This window comes from Mytilus galloprovincialis, chromosome 4, assembly GCF_965363235.1.
Source record: "Mytilus galloprovincialis chromosome 4, xbMytGall1.hap1.1, whole genome shotgun sequence".
Taxonomy (NCBI): Eukaryota; Metazoa; Mollusca; class Bivalvia; order Mytilida; family Mytilidae; genus Mytilus; species Mytilus galloprovincialis.
In genome coordinates, this window is record NC_134841.1 from 39,816,728 (window position 1) to 39,835,339 (window position 18,612).

Consider the following 18,612-nt stretch of genomic DNA (forward strand, 5'->3'; position numbering starts at 1 on the left):
AAAGATAGCAAAGGCACAGTCACATGTGACGTGGAATGATAGGAAATATTCAGTGATAGTTTTGACCCGCTTGTTCAAGTTGCGCGTAAGTTGTATTGGCACTGACATTATGGGAGGGTATTAGCTTTTGTATCTATCGTTCGGTACAATGTATTTTTGATGTGTAAATACATGAACCAATGAAATATACATTCAGTTTTAAAAGACATATCATAAGAAGTTTTTGCATCTTCACTGTAGTACATAAACTACTAGTAATCGATAATATATAGGTATAGGAAGATGTGGTATGAGTGCCAATGAGACAACTCTCCATCCAAATAACAATTTAAAAAAAAAGTAAACAACTATAGGTCAAGGTACGGCCTTCAACACGGAGACTTAGCTTACACCAAACAACAAGCTATAAAGGGCCCCAAAATTATAAGTGTAAACCCATTCAAACGGGAAAACCAACAGTCTAAGCTATATAAAAAACGAGAAACGAGAAACATGTATAAAGTACATAAACAAACGACAACTATACTGTGCATCAGATTCCTGACTAAGGACATGTGCAAACATTTGCATGGCATATAGTCATCATTAAAAGCTACATACCAAGTTATGGTTTCGTTGACGATTTGCTTTATGATATAGAATCGGATTGACTCTTTTAGTTATCCGAACTTATTTCTGTAGCATATGCAATTATACCTTAACATTCTGGTTCAATTTGTGTTTACTCCTTAGATCATTGCTGGGTTACTTTAAATGAGTATAGTTTATAAAAGTTGACGTTAATTTTTTGTAATGAGTAATTTGTTGTTGTAAAAACTGACAATATCATGCGAAGCCATGCGATTAAGCATCCTTTTCAAACAGATTTATTTATGTTAATAGAAATACCTGTAGTTCGTTTCACCGTGTTAAGTTTTATTTTTATTTTTAGATGATTCCAATATGAAGCGGACATGACAGTTCGAGTTACTGTTCTTTCCCTGAAGATGACACTTTTAGCAAATACATATAGGTGCTAGACTTTTTAAAAGTCTGTAAACATAATATTAAACGAACAAAGTGCTAGACTTTAAAACTATCAACATAATATTAAACGAACAAGCTATTCAAGTTTTAGAGAATTTCTTTTTATATGTATAAATCAAAAGGTTATTTTCAAAGCAAAACATTTTAAACCACGATAAAGCAGTCAACATAGTGTTATTATCTTAATCATTATGTAACACATAACTGATTCAACAATGTACAAGAAAGATATATACGCACTCTATAAACAGAGTACATAAGCAAAAACTAAAGAAAATTATAACACAAAACTACATGTACCATAGCACTAATAAAGGGATGCATAAATACCGAGTCACACCAAAAGTATATTACCACCAATGGACTAAAATAAAGTTTTAAAAATATACAACAGACCACTTTATCATGTTATCAAGATAATAAACAATGGCAGTAACTAGAATCTATACCACCATGTATTAAAAGTGAAGTTGAAACGGAATATTGTTAATGTCAGCAAGGTCTACGAATATATACAAACAAGGTTCCGATGAACTTTTTTTAAGAAAAGGAAGAGACGATCTTCAGTAAACCTGGTTCGTCAACGTTCTGCTCAGACATGATGACAATTTATAAAGTCTTAACAGTAGCTGCAAGCTCATGAATACCGAAAGAGTTTAGAATTATATATATCCCATATGCAGATGAAGTAGGTATATTGCTGCTTGGGATGGGGCATTTATAATTTCAAAATAAAAATGGTTTCGTTTGTCATACTCTCTGGTTCTAAGATGATCCTTTGTCAAAATCGAGGTAGAAGTAAAAAAAAAATGACGCAGAGAAAGACTTTATTTATGTTGCTTAAAACAGAGGGATAAGTTATGAAAAATGGTCCAAGTTCAAATTCCTCTGTATTTCTGTGTGCTTTTATGAATACATCCCTTACTTCGATGTCTCTGTGTATGTAATTTACAACAACAAACATGAATTTGACGTTGTATTAAGCACTAACAGTAAAAAGTATGCGCATAGTAAAAACTTACATTCGTTTGATATGTTTCTTGATGTGCTCTGTTTTGACGTTCTATGTTGTCTACTCTGTTTACAGACTTATTACTAATTACCAGGAAAACACTCTCTACTTTACCATCTCTGAAATAATCTTGTTTTAAAAAACGCCCAGTGCATATCATGTCCAATAAGCAATTGTTATGAGCCTTGATCCACCTTATGTAAGTAGACAACAAAGTTGTACTGTATCTCTTTTTAGTTTCTTCTTAAATACATTTCAACCACCAAAATGCAAAGCTCAAAATCTGTTTTACCATTAAACTAGTTGACGTGTTTGAATATATTCTTATTGTGTTATATGAAATTTTCTATCATGCTTATTAATACTAACTGGGGCAACAGTCTGAAAGATATCTTCACTAAATTCAGATGCAAATTTAATATCCCTTCTCTCCAAACTTTTCTGTATCTGTATGTTTTCATCTATAGAATTTGGGAAACGAGAAACTAATTGTTGCAAAACCTCTGGAAACTGTACTATCTGATCATCATCATCATACATGTATGATGATGATGATAATCCGGTTCAAGAGATATACTAGTAACTTGCATAATGGAGGCAAAGGCTATTTTTGTCCCTAATATTCATTTTAGTCCATCTAATGGCGAAAATCAAAATGATTCAATTCTCAGAATGAACATTTGAAATAAAATAGCAACTTTTTTTGTCATTGTTATTTACTAGTACTACTTTTACAGTTAAAGTCTTGGTTGTGGGTGGTGATCTTTTTACCTGGTTCGGTGCTTTGGTCTTTGTTTTGATGTACTGCGGTAAATTTTTGTATTCTTGTCTTTCGTTCCTGCTTAAGAGCTTTGTCCACTAGTATTTCCATTTCATGTTTTTCTTCTTTGTTGACATATTTGTTTGTTTTTTAGTGATTAAGATTATACCAAAATGTTGACTGCTGTACCCCTCTTTCGTCATTTTTCACTATTTTGTCTGTTTGTTTTGTTCACACATCGTTGTCATTGTGGTTGAATTTTATGCGACTAACATACAGGTTGGAGCTGGGGCTTGGGTGGCAATGGAGTCGAGTTGAATCCACCTTTTTCTACATAGGAAAATGCATGTACCAAGTCAGGAATATGATAGTTGTTATCCATTTGTTTGATGCGTCTGAGGTTTGGTTCGGTCCGTTTTGAATTTTCCTCGGAGTTCGGTATTTTTGTTATTTTACTTTTTGATATAAAATAAAGGTAATTCATACAATTTAAAAATCTCTAGAAGGTACGTCCTAGGTCATGATGATGTTCAGTATCATTACTTCACATTGGGAAAGGGGTAAGATTAGGGTTGATACTTTGGATTACTTAATACTACTGTGTATGTGTTCATTTCTTGTTTCTCAAAATCAAGCTTCCAGACCTATACTTACTTTACCATAATGTTTATGTACACTTTTGTACAATAGTGAAAATCTTAGTTAAAAAAGTTATTTTGATTCCCTTTCTAAGAAGCAAACATCCTTAAGGTGGGTCGTGGGTACAACAATTTCAGCAAAAAATTAAACCTTTATTTTTTCATTACAAATTTTATTCATTACACTGTTAGTTATTAATTTATGATATGATACAAAAATCAACCAAAAAAAATCGGTTTGGCCCCATATGACTTTTAAAATGTTTATATCATTGAAAACGCACCAAATTATCTCCCTTTGATGCAAAAATGCCATTTTTTGGCATTAAATTTGAAATATCTTTTTTAACTCATCGGTGACCTATATTTTTTAATATAAATAAATAAATAAGCTGTACATAAACTAAATAATTGTAAAATTTAAGCGATTTCTGTAATTAAGTTTTTTTATTATTTCGATATTACCTTTATTTCTCCTATTAGTTCAACAGAAACATTTACAAAAATGTATGCTTCTTCCGGAGGCAGATTGTAAGCTTAAATGAACGGTGACCCCATTTTTTTTATTTCCCTTTTCTTCTAAGTATATGATAATGTTGATTTATAAAAAAATATAGCGAAATCCTATATTTATATCCAGGAGCCCCCTTAACAGAAGCAGTCTAATCAAATGATCGATTTCATGCCAAAACGTGAACATTTAATTCTATTGAATGCTATGAGTTTTTTTTAAAAGAGGGGTGAAAAATACCAGAGGAACAGTCAAACTCATAAATCGAAAATAAACTGACAACACCATGGCTAAAAATGAAAAAGACAAACAGACAAATAATAGTACACTAGAAACAACATAGAAAACTAAAGACTGAGCAACACGAACCGCACCAATAACTTGGGGTGACTTTTAAATGTTGGTTGATTTATATGTTTAGGAGTTTAGTGTGGCGTCTTTTTCGATGTACTAATTTACATTATTGTTCAGAGGCCAGCTGCAGCCCGCCATCGGGTGTTGATTTGTTTTATCACTGCGTTGATGACCTATTGGTAGCCATGGACTGTTTTCTGTTCCTTGATCGGGTTGTTTTCATTTTACACATTCCCTGTATCATTTCACCATCATGTTCGTCGATGAACGTTATTATCGACTCCTAGGAGTCGATATTAAGAATTGAACGATGGACACTTAGAGCGTGAATTTTTCTTGCTACCTGATTGGAAGATATTACGAGACGTGAATAATCAAAATTTATTGATTGGTTAGGACAATCCAAACCTAGTAAATGTCCTTCAATCCCGTAGAGTATCGGATTTGTCGTCTCTATTTTAGCAATTAGATTTTACACAGGTAACTTTTATCTATAAATAGACGAACCTTCTGGAACGATACTACAAATTCATAACGTGTGACCTCACGTGTGTGGTAAAATTTGTTGATTGATGCACGTGGCTATTCTAGTAAATGAATTAATCTACAAAGCGAGAGCTCTTTCCATTTTCATCAGCTAAGAGTCGAATATAGCACTTTTTGAAAGGCTATCGCTTGTGTAACCATATATGCATTGATTTTTGCCCGATATGCTTTATGTATGAGATTCATGACAGCATCCATTAAACTTCTAATTCATTCAATGTTTATTATTATCAAATAATCCAGGATTGAATATCATTGTCTGCTAGTTAAAATTAAGGAAATAAAACTATTAAAACCACCCAAACATATCATTATTATTTGCTAAAGTTGAAATATAATTTTTAACATCTCTGAAATTTATTGCAATGCAAATTCTAGGCTCTTGGAACTAACACAATTTTGCAATAAAATGCATTGTATTTTGCCGGGGAAATACATTTTATTTGAAAATTGATTGAGTGTTTAATTATATTCATTGAAATTCATATCTGCAGACATGTTTAATTACGAATAACCAATTTCAATTATACAATGGCCAACATTAAGTGCTGAATAGAGCTTGTACAATTTCTGTGTCTGATATGCATATTTCTGTATTTTACAGTAATTGCAGACATGTATTTATTTTGGAAAAATTGTCTGAAGTACGTCTATCGAAATTATGTCAATTGTGATCTTTGCAATATAAAAAGTTTCTGGTATGCAAATCTTTCTAAAGTTAACCGATTATGAATGGATATAGGAAGATGTGGTGTGAGTGCCAATGAGACAACTCTCCATACAAATAACAGTTTAAAAAGTAAACCATTATAGGTTAAAGTACGGCCTTCAACACGGAGCGATTATGAATGACATGAATGATAATGTTTGATTTTGCCAGTTGTTATGGACATTCCCTTATTTAATATACATAGGAGACGAGTATTTTATGTTGGATATTTTTTGGGTGTGACACTAGACTACAACAAAAATTTATACAGCTAATTTAGGCAAATAAGTATGTCATTAGAAATAATTATCATTTGTTTAAAATTTAAATTAATTGTTCAGTAGTAATTTGATGCTCTGTTAGATTTTTATTTCCTTTAAGAAATAGATGTGATTTAAAAATTGAAAGTCTTTTAAAACTTTACTGCATCAGATATCAGATAAATTAACTAAAATTTGGTTGAGTTGATGCAAATCTTTAAAAATTTGTATGATTTGAATTAACCTTGATTTTGGCAATGAAAAACATTTTTTGGGGAAAGTTTGATATGACGACAGACTTCAACAAAGGGTCTAAATTATTCTGAAATCATGATCTAAATTGGTGTCTATAGTGCACAAACACGGTAAATACAGTAATTACGATTCTTCATTTGAAATTTTATTAACCATATAAATATATAACCTTTGATTTAGTTCGATAGTTAGAGGTCGTATACTGCTTGATGATTTATATATGAATAAATTAAAGTTAATTTAAATTAACCTGGGATAAGAAAATCCTTAGTATTTAAAAAAAATCTACTTTTGTAAACAGTAGTTTATATAAATAACCCTATAATTGATATTCATGTCAACGTTGAAGGGCTAACTACTGGGCCGGTCTCGCGGCCGCAACGTTTACCAGCAGTGGCATAGTTCCAGTTATGAAATAGTTATCAAAGGTACCAGGATTGTAGTTTAGTACGTCAGGCATGCGTTTCGTCCCCATAAGACTCATCAGTAACGTTCAGATCAAACTAGTTATAAAGCCAAACAAGTACAATGTTGAAGAGCATTGATTACCCAAAATTCCAAAAAGTTGTGAATTTCAATTTGATATGATTAATACCTTAAAAATGATCAAACATGAGTTTGAAGAACATATAGACATTGTCAGTAAAAGGTATACGCATACATTTTTTAACTTGGAAACACCAAAATAAAATGACAACCGTACGCACAACACGTGTCCATTGAATGAACTTTATCATTTACATGCAATAGGCAAACTTTCAGTACGGAACCGGCCGAGTTCTGACGAGTGCATTTACATCCTGACCAATGGTGTACATCACGAACTGCTACATAACAACTGTTATAATAATTCAAAGAAAGACAAACAGCATAAAAGTATAAACAAGTAGAACAATTTTTACCGATGTTCAAATATTTGAAACAATTAAAAAGTCAGGAATATGACAGTTGTTGTCCATTCGTTTGATGTGTTTTATCATTTGATTTTGCCATTTGATACGGGACTTTCCGTTTTGATTTTTATGATTTTACTTTTTATACATGATGATGATGAAAATGTTTAACGGCATTGACTGGCTTTACAGCCCTCGAACGGTCGGAAGATATATGTACAAACCATGTAATGACGCAAAAATTGAGGGAATCGCATGAACTTTAAAAAGAACGAAACGAGAGCATAATCGTGTATGTAAATGCTTCGATCATCCGCCTTGCGATTATACACTTAGTCAAATTGTCACAGACGTAATCGTGATATTTAAAGATATAGGAATATCAGAATTTAAGACCGCGAAAACATGTCGCTAGTGAGTTTAAACAGAAGCACGTCGTATTATTTATCCAATTTCTCTTTGACCGCAAAAGTTACACAGTGCCAATTTCAGTCTTGCTTCGTCAATTTTTTGTAATTGTTCATGATTCGTATTCACATTCGTGTAATACCGTAATTGAAGGCCAAAGAGTACGAACAAGCGTTAAGCATTAATTTAGATAAACGCTTATCGATTCAAGGAAGAGAGGATATTTGGACAGTTGTTATCCAGTTGTTTTGATGTGTTTGATCTTTTGATTTTGCCATTTGATTAGGGACTTTTCGTTTCGAATTTTTCTCGGAGTTCAGTATTTTTGTGATTTTACTTTTTACTCTTGGAAAATTAAAAGTTTACGATTGGAAAGTTGAAATTATCATGTTTGCAAACATTATAGTTTGGCGTCGTCTAAATGTATCAATACAAAGAAAAAGATAAAAATATGATGCCGAACTTCATGTGGATAAACATTATTTTCATTTACCTTTGTATATTTTTGTATATGGCGGCTTTTTGTTCATGGTTATTGTTTTTTTTTATATTAATTATTTTTGATAGGACCATGCAAAATGCCTGTAAGTGGGTTCACATGACATGTCAACCAAATGAAATGAAATTTTGCACACATGTTATGATAGTCAAAAGAAAAAAAAATTCTAACTTTAAAATTTTATTTTAAGCTATTTTTAGATTTTACAGCGCCATCTACTGGAAATGCCTGAATTTCGAAAAAAATCTACAAAAATATCACAATTTTGTTAGTTTAGAATATCCTAGATAAGGTTATGTTTAACTGGTAATACTTCAAATTCAGAACTTTATGTTTGTAATAATATTATATTGCATATTCATGGTGACCGTCAAAAATGTGAGATTAATCAAAGCAAATTTAAATTATACTGTAACAGAATATTGTATAAAAATGAAAATGCAACTTTGTTTATGTAACAGCTAAGGCCATATAAAGCTATCAACATGGTGTCGGGTTTCCCAGTTTGTTGCAGATCGTATAGCGACCTATGAGTGTACATTTTTTTTGGCTGGTTAACTTCTGAGATAAAATGTTGCATCCTTGACAGATACCCAATATCTATTCTTGTTATCCCCCTCAGCATCACATTGCAGCTGGAGATATATAAATGCTGTTCGTTCGTGTATCCGGAACCGGTTCGTATTGTAAAGTATCTAGTATAATTATTCGTTTTCTAATTTTGATAAAATGTATGCCATTGCTTTCTAAATTCATTAAAGGGATTCATATTTTTTTCTCCAAAAATGTTCAAATTTCGAATTCAATTGCACAGTATTGCGCAATAGAATTGTAAGATTTTTGACCACATTTATTATGTGTCAGAAACTTATATGATGTCAAAAATTTGATTTCAATCCAAATTCAGACAGTACCAAGCTTAAGTATTGTGTCCAAATTGCCCCAACTGTTCGACATCTGCGGTCTTATCAGGCTGCGCTCAGTGAAACATTTTATATAAGCTAGGTGGAAAAAAACTGAAAAAGACCTCGTTATGAAGTCTGTGATTTTGTTCGTGTCAGTGTAAATGTGTATTTTTGACATAACAACATAACAAAAAAGTATTTTCTAAAGTTTGCTTCAAACATTATCTCTTACCCATAAAAAAAACTTAACATTAACAAGCTCTGTCCAAATTTCATAACATCTTAGTTTTAACAAAGTTATTGGTGTCTGAAAAAAAAGAACAAAATATTGACCCCGCTGCAAACAACGAAAGAATTTAGGGTCGCTATGTCTCACTTTTGCAACATAAATAGTGCAGTATCAATATAAATTATCAGCATGACAAGATGTAAAAACAATTCAATGGGTAAACTTACAAATTTACTTCCTATTGGTGTTATTGTCCTTCAATGGCGATTTTAAACATTTATTTGCGTGTTTGCGTATTATTTTGAAATGGGATAAACTGTAATAGTTTGATATATAGGTGTATAGAAACTAAAGGGGCAAAAATCAAAGGACTACAACAAAGTCTGCATGGCTAAATCTTCAGACGACTTATAGCCTTATAATAGAGATTTTTTACTTTTTTATTTTTTATTTTTGCCTAGTATCTTGAAAACTTCAATCTAAAGATGTCAACTTTAAAAAACAAATTTATTTTTTTCATAAAAAGAAATATTTAAATACATGAGATGGTTTAATAATAATGAGTTGACTCTAGTAAAAATATGACAGCCCATATTAGTTTAGAAGTCTGTTTTTTAAAATTTTGGATTTCTTTGTATTATCCAATTGATCATATAATAACATTAACGGTACCAATTTTTTTGCACCAGATGCGCATTTCAACAAATAATGTCTCTTCAGTGATGCTCGTGGCCAAAATATGTAAAATCCAAAGCTTATATAAAAGATGTAGAGCTATAATCCAAAAGTTCCAAAAAAGTATAGCCAACTCCGTGAAAGGAATCAGAGCTTTGCATGAGGGAGATACATTCCTTAATTTATAATATGTTTTAACATTTTGTAACAGCAAATTTAATAACACAAAAAAATCCGTATTTTCATGCCAGTACCGGAGTACTGGCTAATGGGATGGTGATACCCTCGGGGACTAACATTCCACCAGCAGAGGCATCGACCCAGTGGTAGTAATAACATTAACGGTATCAATTTTTCTGCACCAGATGCGCATTTCGACAAATAATGTCTCTTCAGTGATGCTCGTGGCCAAAATATGTAAAATCCAAAGCTTATATAAAAGATGTAGAGCTATAATCCAAAAGTTCCAAAAAAAAAGTATAGCCAAATCCGTGAAAGGAATCAGAGCTTTGCATGAGGGAGATACATTCCTTAATTTATAATATTTTTTAACATTTTGTAACAGCAAATTTAATAACACAAAAAAATCCGTATTTTCATGCCAGTACCGGAGTACTGGCTACTGGGATGGTGATACCCTCGGGGTCCACCAGCAGAGGCATCGACCCAGTGGTAGTAATATCAATGTTAATTTGACTGTATTTTTTTTAGGTAGTTACACCTTATAAAATTATTTCTCTTTTCTTTTTAAAATATTCTTTGAAACTATATGGATATACAGATTGTTATTCTATGAATTTTTGTTATCAATTAACAACTGCAAGTTTTTATATTTTTCAACAGAATCGTACAAGAAATCCTGATTGTTTAATGTCTAAACATTCTCTTATTTCATCCGTGTAGGCTTTGTTTTATATTTATCTTTATGAAAAGAAAGGAAGTATTGAAACGCTTTATATTTATCAAGAGCAGAACACTAAATTTGAAGAAAAATATATTTGATTTCTTCAGATTTTTGAAAATGCATTTTTCTCAGAATTACCTTCCTTTGTACCATAGGTAATCAATATTTATGGCATTATTTATTTTGATTGTATTGTCTACATTGTTAGTTTAACTTACATTGTTAGGTATAATAATGGTTTAGAAAAAAGAAAAAAAATACATTCACAAAATTGTCTACGGTTTGATGTCTTAATTTCATTGATTTCAGAGAAAGGCAAATTTGAATATTATTCAAGGAGAATTTTAGAAAGTACTAAAACAAAAGCCCACCCATCGTGTATGCTTAAATGCGCTATTAACTATGTCTCTTAATATAACCAAATATATATATACTTTTATGTTTAATGTACCGAAAATTGGTAAGATTGAAAAAAGTTATTTTAAGTTTTTTTTAAATCATTTTTACTGAATTATCTCCATCAGTACCATATAAATTCAATATACATGGCACCATACATAGTAATCGAACTATGGTCATTGTTACTTTGAATTACTTTGTCAATTATTATGCTGCTTTTGAAAAAGAAACACTTACATTCCCAAATATATCCACAAAATACTAGTTTAAATTCATTGATTTATAGAGAGAAAATGTAAATTTAGGCATTTTTTGAGAAGAATTCTTCAAAATACTTGAAAGAGACCCCAGCAAGTTTATTATCTAAAATGCATAATTAAGTATTCCAACTGATAAAATAAATTGAGTTATCTTAATATTTTTATTGGACCAAAGGCTGGATAGCTTTTAAAATATGTACTTTTTATGATTTCTGAAAATATTTTTTACTGGATTATCTCCCTTATAATAATCCACAAACTGTTCCTTGATAAATGTATGTACTGATGAGTTTCTAAAGCTTTATCACTTGATAGTTCAATAAATCATCATTCTCTATCTCGTTATTTTTCGCATTTATAAGTTTCAGGGTGTTGAAATTGGTCAATTTCATAGAAAAATACTGCCTTAAACATGGGAAAACTAGTTCCCGGTACATAACAGCATCTCCAAGCCGAAAGACATGGGAACCAGACGAAATATTTTTTATATGAACTTCTTTCATAATGTTGTTTAAGCAAACAAAGTTTCAATCAAATCTGACGACACCCCTTGTGGACTGTTTTGCATGGTTTTATGGGAGACTGGGTGTTAACATCTCAAAGCGGAATACTACGATTGCCTTTATTTATTCACCCCTAATTTTATTAATTTTGTATTTACATTGTATCAGAGGTCAAATGTTCTCGTTCAGTGTTTGTTCACTAGTGTTAAAATGTCTTTTGATTGAATTGAGTCGTTTCAATTGATATTTAATAGTGTGTCTTTCTATGTTGTGATGTTACACTTTTGTTTCAGATAAGGGTGAAGGATTGTACCTACAAACACGTTTAAATCCTCTGTATTTGTTTGCACCAGTCCCAAGTCAGGAATCTGATGTTCAGTGGTTGTCGTTTGTTGATGTGGTTATAAGTGTGTCTCGATTTTTGTTTTTTATATAGATTAGACCGTTCCTTTTCTCGTTTGAATGGTTTTACACTAGTCATTTTGGGGACCAATATAGCTTGCTGTTCGGAGTGAGCCAAGTCTTCGCGTTGAATACCGTACTTTGACCTGTAATGGTTTACTATTACACATTGTTACTTGAATGGAGAGTTGTCTCATTGGCACTCATACCACATCTTCTTATCTCTATATCAGAAGAAAAACAAGTTGGCAAATTGAAATACGCATTTTATAACTGTTGAAATATTCAACATCGATGTAGTCAATGTTACCTTCCATATATTTGTTGAAGGAAGCAGTGAAAGATCACAAAGTATGATTTTTATAAAACTAAAACAAGGATTAAAGATTCGTATTTTGTAGAAGAAAGCACAACATTGTAAGGGTTAGTCGGACACACTAAACAATAAACATGTTAAATGTGACACAGAAACATTTAAGTTAAAACCACACTATGAAGATATCAGCTGATTTGATCAACTTAATGACTGTCAACTCCCGAATCCAAATACCCATCCTTGAAATTATTTATTTGTCGTCAATTGTTTTGCAAATGTCATATTCATGAATGTTACATGAGATTGAAAAACTCTTTGAAACTACATGTCTGGCATAATTTACAAATAAAGAAAAGAGACAATATATCTAGGCCATTTTAACAAACTATTATGTTCGTATAGAAATAATATCCAATGGTATAACATTTACATTAATTTTTAATTGTAATATGTTGTTTTGTTTGATTTCTATTTCAATTAAAGGTATATCGAGGAATATTTGCAATTATTATATCAAATTAAATGTTTTTTTAAACGGTACTGTATGGAAGGGTTTATATATATGCGATTAATTATAAATTTGACTTACTAATAAGTGAAAGGCGAACATTTAAGGAGATACCCAGCATGGTTACTAAAATAGATTTGGAGCCGCTCATTAAATTTTCATAAAATTTTGACAGAACATTTATTTCCCTGTTGACAAAAATATGAAAATTTTAATAAAATTTAAACCACACAATTTACCGTATCAATTTGGTTGGATATATAGATGTTTGATTTTTTTCTTTTGTAATAGTGGTTAATAAACATATGTAAGCTTAAGTCTAATATGTCTCATAAGCAACGTTATGTTACTAGCATTTTAGCGCATTATGCACATTAAGTCTCCTCATTAAATCTAATTGCAGCATTTGCAACATTTTAATAAGTACTTGTATCTTTAAATATCTATGCCTTTAGAACCATTGAAGACAATTTGATTTCAAATTAAACATCTAGTGCAGAAAATTGGTACTGTTAATGTTATTACCTTTTCTTTATTTCGGTCAGCCATTCCACATTATAAACATAACTAACAAAATAAAAGCGGAATTTTTGCTGATAAACTAAGATAAATATAAAAACAAATAAACCACTCTGATTTATCAAAATATGACTGAAAGTTTTGCTGGGTGTGTTTTTCAAAAGTCACATGAAATTCTTGTTCGGATAAACTGAACTGAACTGAACTGAACGCATTTTTTTTCATCATCTCACTCAAGTTTTGCAAAAAAAGAAATTTCTGTCACTGAATTAATAGTTTGTTTTGTGTGAAAATGTTGACAGAAATTTTAACTGGCCATCTTCTTTTTTGATTTATTCAAAAGCAGCTGTGTAAGCCTGTTATCTTGATTTTGTGAAATATTGAGTGACTGTTCCTTTTATAGAGTTTTTGCTTTGAATGAACTAATGACAAAGTTTTAGACATTCCTTGGAAACTTTAGCATTCGATATAATGACAGTATTGACCTCATGGAGTTTATGTCTCATTTGCAATATTCCTACATCTCCTTATAATTATATTAATATTACAAATACTATTTTGAGGTTTTGGGAAAGATAAGTTTGTACTCTTAATGATGGTAGTCTGAACTGATATAATAAATATCTGATATCAAACGTTTTGCAAATAAATGCCTAAATAGATATTTTGTATAGTGATGCCAACAAATTTAGAGCTGGTGTCATTAAAAAACAAAGTAAAATCATAAATATATTATATCCGAGGAATATTCAAAACGAAAAGTCTCTAATCAAATGGCAAAATCAAAAGTTAAAACACATCGACTGTCATATTCCTGAATTTGTACAGGCATTTTTATGTAAGAAATGGTGGATTAAACCTGGTTTTAAAGTTAGCTTAACCTCTCACTTGTATGACACTCGCATCAAATTCCATTATACTGACAACGATGTGTAAACAAAACAAACAGACATAATAGATAAAAGTGAAGTGTCTTTCCAGAACGACATCTAAAATGTGGAGTGTGTATAATAACATACCCTTTTCAATATATCTGGTAACATAACAAAAAATTAAATTTATCGTATATCGAGAATAGGAAAAGAAATTATAGAAAGGAACATAACAATGAGTTTTAATCGTTTGAAGCTTAAATCGATTACCGACATGCAAAATAAATCATATCAACAGTTCATGCGATAATCAGAAGTCCTCATTTAAATCGTTTATCAAACGAGATGAGTTTAATTCCTATTTTAGGAGACAGCTCCTAGGAAACATATATTTGGGTAAAAATTAAGAGAACGGAATAAAATGAAGACAAAATTATGAATATTTATTTGTTTTCAATCAAAATGACATCATTGTTGAATATAACATTATATGGTAGGTTCTCAGATAATGCTGCACAGTGGTATCTTTGATTACTCCAAAAGGGACTGGTTCTTACACAAATATACCAAGAGTAAACAAAATAACTGATATACTGTCACTATAACGGTTTATTTTGTTTACACATGTTTTATGCAACTAGTGTTTGTTTATTTGTCGCGTTTTGAACATTTAAATGTTTGTTACGTTTATTGCACTTAAGAGTCTAAATATGCAATCACACTATGACTATGAGTAAACGAAATAAATGTCAAAGCGCTTCATTTTAATGATATATAGCTACTGTAATTGATTAATAGTTAGCGTCTGCAGTTGAGATAATATGAATTCATTATGTCATCAGGCTTGAAAGTAAATAAATGAAGTATTTTATGGAACTTGACAGCAATCACTTATAAAATATCCACTGTAATAATACACTGAGTTTTGTTGATGAAATATGCTTAACAAAATCTGGAAAACATAGAAATGTCAACAACACAATATAAAAATATAAGTGCTGTTTCTTTGATAGCACAATCTTACGATTTTTTTTTTTGGTTTCGAGAAGATTCGTCTCAATTGTTTCATTATACTGTTTAGATGTTTTATAATGTGTTCACGTGCTCTCAAAATATATACATATGATTGTTTTCCGATTATTGAGTTTTTTGTGATAGTTTTTCAAATTATATGACTGGTTTTGTTTTCAATTACTTTTCTATGTCAAGTTTTGCTTAGAATAGTCATTGATAAGTAATTATCTGCGATCGCTATAATTGCGTTTCGGGCACTGTTGATTGCTTTATTAAAGTACGTTAACTGTGCATATACTATAATTCAAATAGATGTAGCGAATATTGTAAAACCTGTAAAAATATAAATTGTTATCGTTAACACTTCCGAACATCTTACTGTAAGGCATAAGAACGACTGATGATTGGCTGTGCAGGATATAATCTTTCTAGAACCCTTTCTCTCTCAGGGGTTCGTACATGGCATGTGACAAGGCAAAATCTCTTTCCCAATCCAAAATTATCTCATCTGCCAGTAGCATATTGCATTTTGTTAATTTTTTTCTCGTCATGAATAAGCACGATATATATGTGATTGTCATTAAAAGTTAAGAAAGCAATAGTCATGCATTTAAACAATGTTTAGCCACAAAACCAGGTTCAACCCATCATTTTTTTCTTAAAATATCCTGTATCAAGTCAGAAAAATGGCCATTGTTATATTATTGTTCGTTGTGTGCTGCAAATTAGTGTTTCTGTTGTGTCGTTGTTTTCCTCTTTTATTTGATGTGTTACCCTCAGTTTTAGTTTGTAATCCGGATGTTTTTTCTCAATCGATATACGAATAACGAACAGCAGTATACTACTGTTGCCTTTAGTAAGAAGCTATAGAAAATAAAGAAACAGGCTGGTCAATAGGTTCTTCAGTCTAAACCCTTTTACTTCCCATTCCATGATTTAGGTATCATTACTCTCTCAATCATGAAGGTTTATTTATCCGAACTTGATGAACCACATAGTAAACGCATATATTTTGTTAATACCTTGATGTATGTCTGTGTTTCAAGTACACCTTTTAATTGATCTATTTGTTTGTAAATGGAATCAAATCATGGTGCATGTACATATCAACCCATAGAGAGTTAAAAGTGATGTGATATTGACAGTTTTTGAATGAAGATTTAGATATTTTTTTATTTTTGTTTTTTCAATGTGTGTTTTTTTTAAAAATCAAATCAATAACAAATCTTAATTAAAAGTGCATGTACTAGTGTTATTTAAAAGAAGAAGTGGTATGATTGTCAATGAGAAAACTCTTCACAAGATACCAAATACATTGTAGCCATAAATTAACAACTATAGGCCACCGTAAGGCCTTCACAAATGAGTAAAGCTCCAACCGCATAGTCAGCAATAAAAGGCCCCGATATGAAAAATGTAAAGCAATTCAAATGAGAAAACAAACGGCGTACTGTTGTTGGACTCTACGTACCGCAGGGTACCTCCAACCCAATATCCAATATTCGGTTCCAGAATGAGATTAGTAATACATTGACATTAATTTATATCACTGAAACTAACAAACTAAGATAGTAGTTCCTACCGGTTTTTTTTTGTCCTCATTTGGTCGGGTTGGACATGATTCGTTGTTTTTCTGTCGATCACTAATCCAAACGACCTGAAATCGGTTGCTTTCGTGATCATTTGATTTTGTGTGAATGATTCAAGTAAATAATTTATATTGACTAAAACGGGAATTAAGTACCCATAGTTTTATCTTATGTGCGGATACAGCTTCTTAAAATTAGGTCGACCATCATAATTGCGAATGCTTTTTGATAAAAAAAATTCTATATTTTTTTATAAATATGTTGCAATTAAACAAAGTTCCTGTAAACTATTGCCTGTTAAAAGCTTATTTAAGGATAAAAGGATACATATCGAGCAAATAGTTTTAAATCGAAAGTAATCAATGAAAGCAGACACAATCTTAAAATATAATGACAAAACTATCAACAAAAAATGTGTCAAGAGTTAATCTATTGTCAACAAAGCTTGCGTTTATGAAGCATTATTGTTTTAGATATTTTTCTCAATGTATTACACTAAACGAGATGATTCATTGAATTGTTAGTATGGACGAATGCATATAAATAATCATTCAGGTGCTTCAAATTGCGTTTCTCAAATAACTGATTTATTACTTACATCCACGCCATTTGAACTCTAGTGAATTGTTATCTCATTGGCAATCAAACAATATCTCCGTAGTTTGATATTAATCGTTGGAAAAACAGAGTTTCATAAGATGTTGTGAATGGTAATTAATTTAATATATAAAAAAAATGTTATTAATGTGATCGTCAACTTCAAAACAAAATATATTTTTCGTTGTAAGCTATTAGAAGAAAAATCATATGACTAATTCCCTTGATGATGTTTTGCTCGCTTAATGTGTTCCAGCTCAATGCGATTGTCATTTTTATGTTTAAGGTTCAATCGAACAAAAAACATCTCTCATCTATATGACACATCCGTAATATTCTATTGAATATAGGATAGCAATATTCATGATTTATAGAAAACAATAGCAACAAAACTCCAACGTGTGAAAAAAATGGTAGGTGTTGCGCACAGAACAATTCTTGTCACATTATCTTAAATAGATGTATTATCAAAGGACTGCACAATCTTCAAAAAATAATTAGCTACACTTTTTATAAAGTATTCTAACATCGGCTAAGGGTATGATGCCTCTTCATGCACATAGAGGGTCCAGGGCGGTGCATCAGTATTCCAACCCTACTCACTAAGCACAAGCGTTATCTAGTAATAGATACTATTTCTGTCATGCAAAGCTCACCAAAAACAACATACGTTGAAAATTAATTTGTTTATTGTTTGTTGTTTATGTTTGATTTGTTCATTGCTTTGGTTTATATTGTTATGGTGATTGATATTAGAGAAAAATATCAAAACCTGTTATACTATAAAACAAAATGTTAAAAAAAACAAATCTATCGACCACAAACCCAAAAATTAAGTAATGGTACAAGCAAAAGTCTTCATTTCAATATTGTTGGTTAATTAATTATTTTGCTTGCATCTCATTTTCTCACCTTTTTATGTCCATATTTTGTTAATACACACATGAAATATTAGATTTTCATTGATGGTGTAATTTAAAAATGCAAAGCACATCTTATTTGAAATTCCATATATGATATAGAAAATTGCAGTCAAAAGAACTACAATT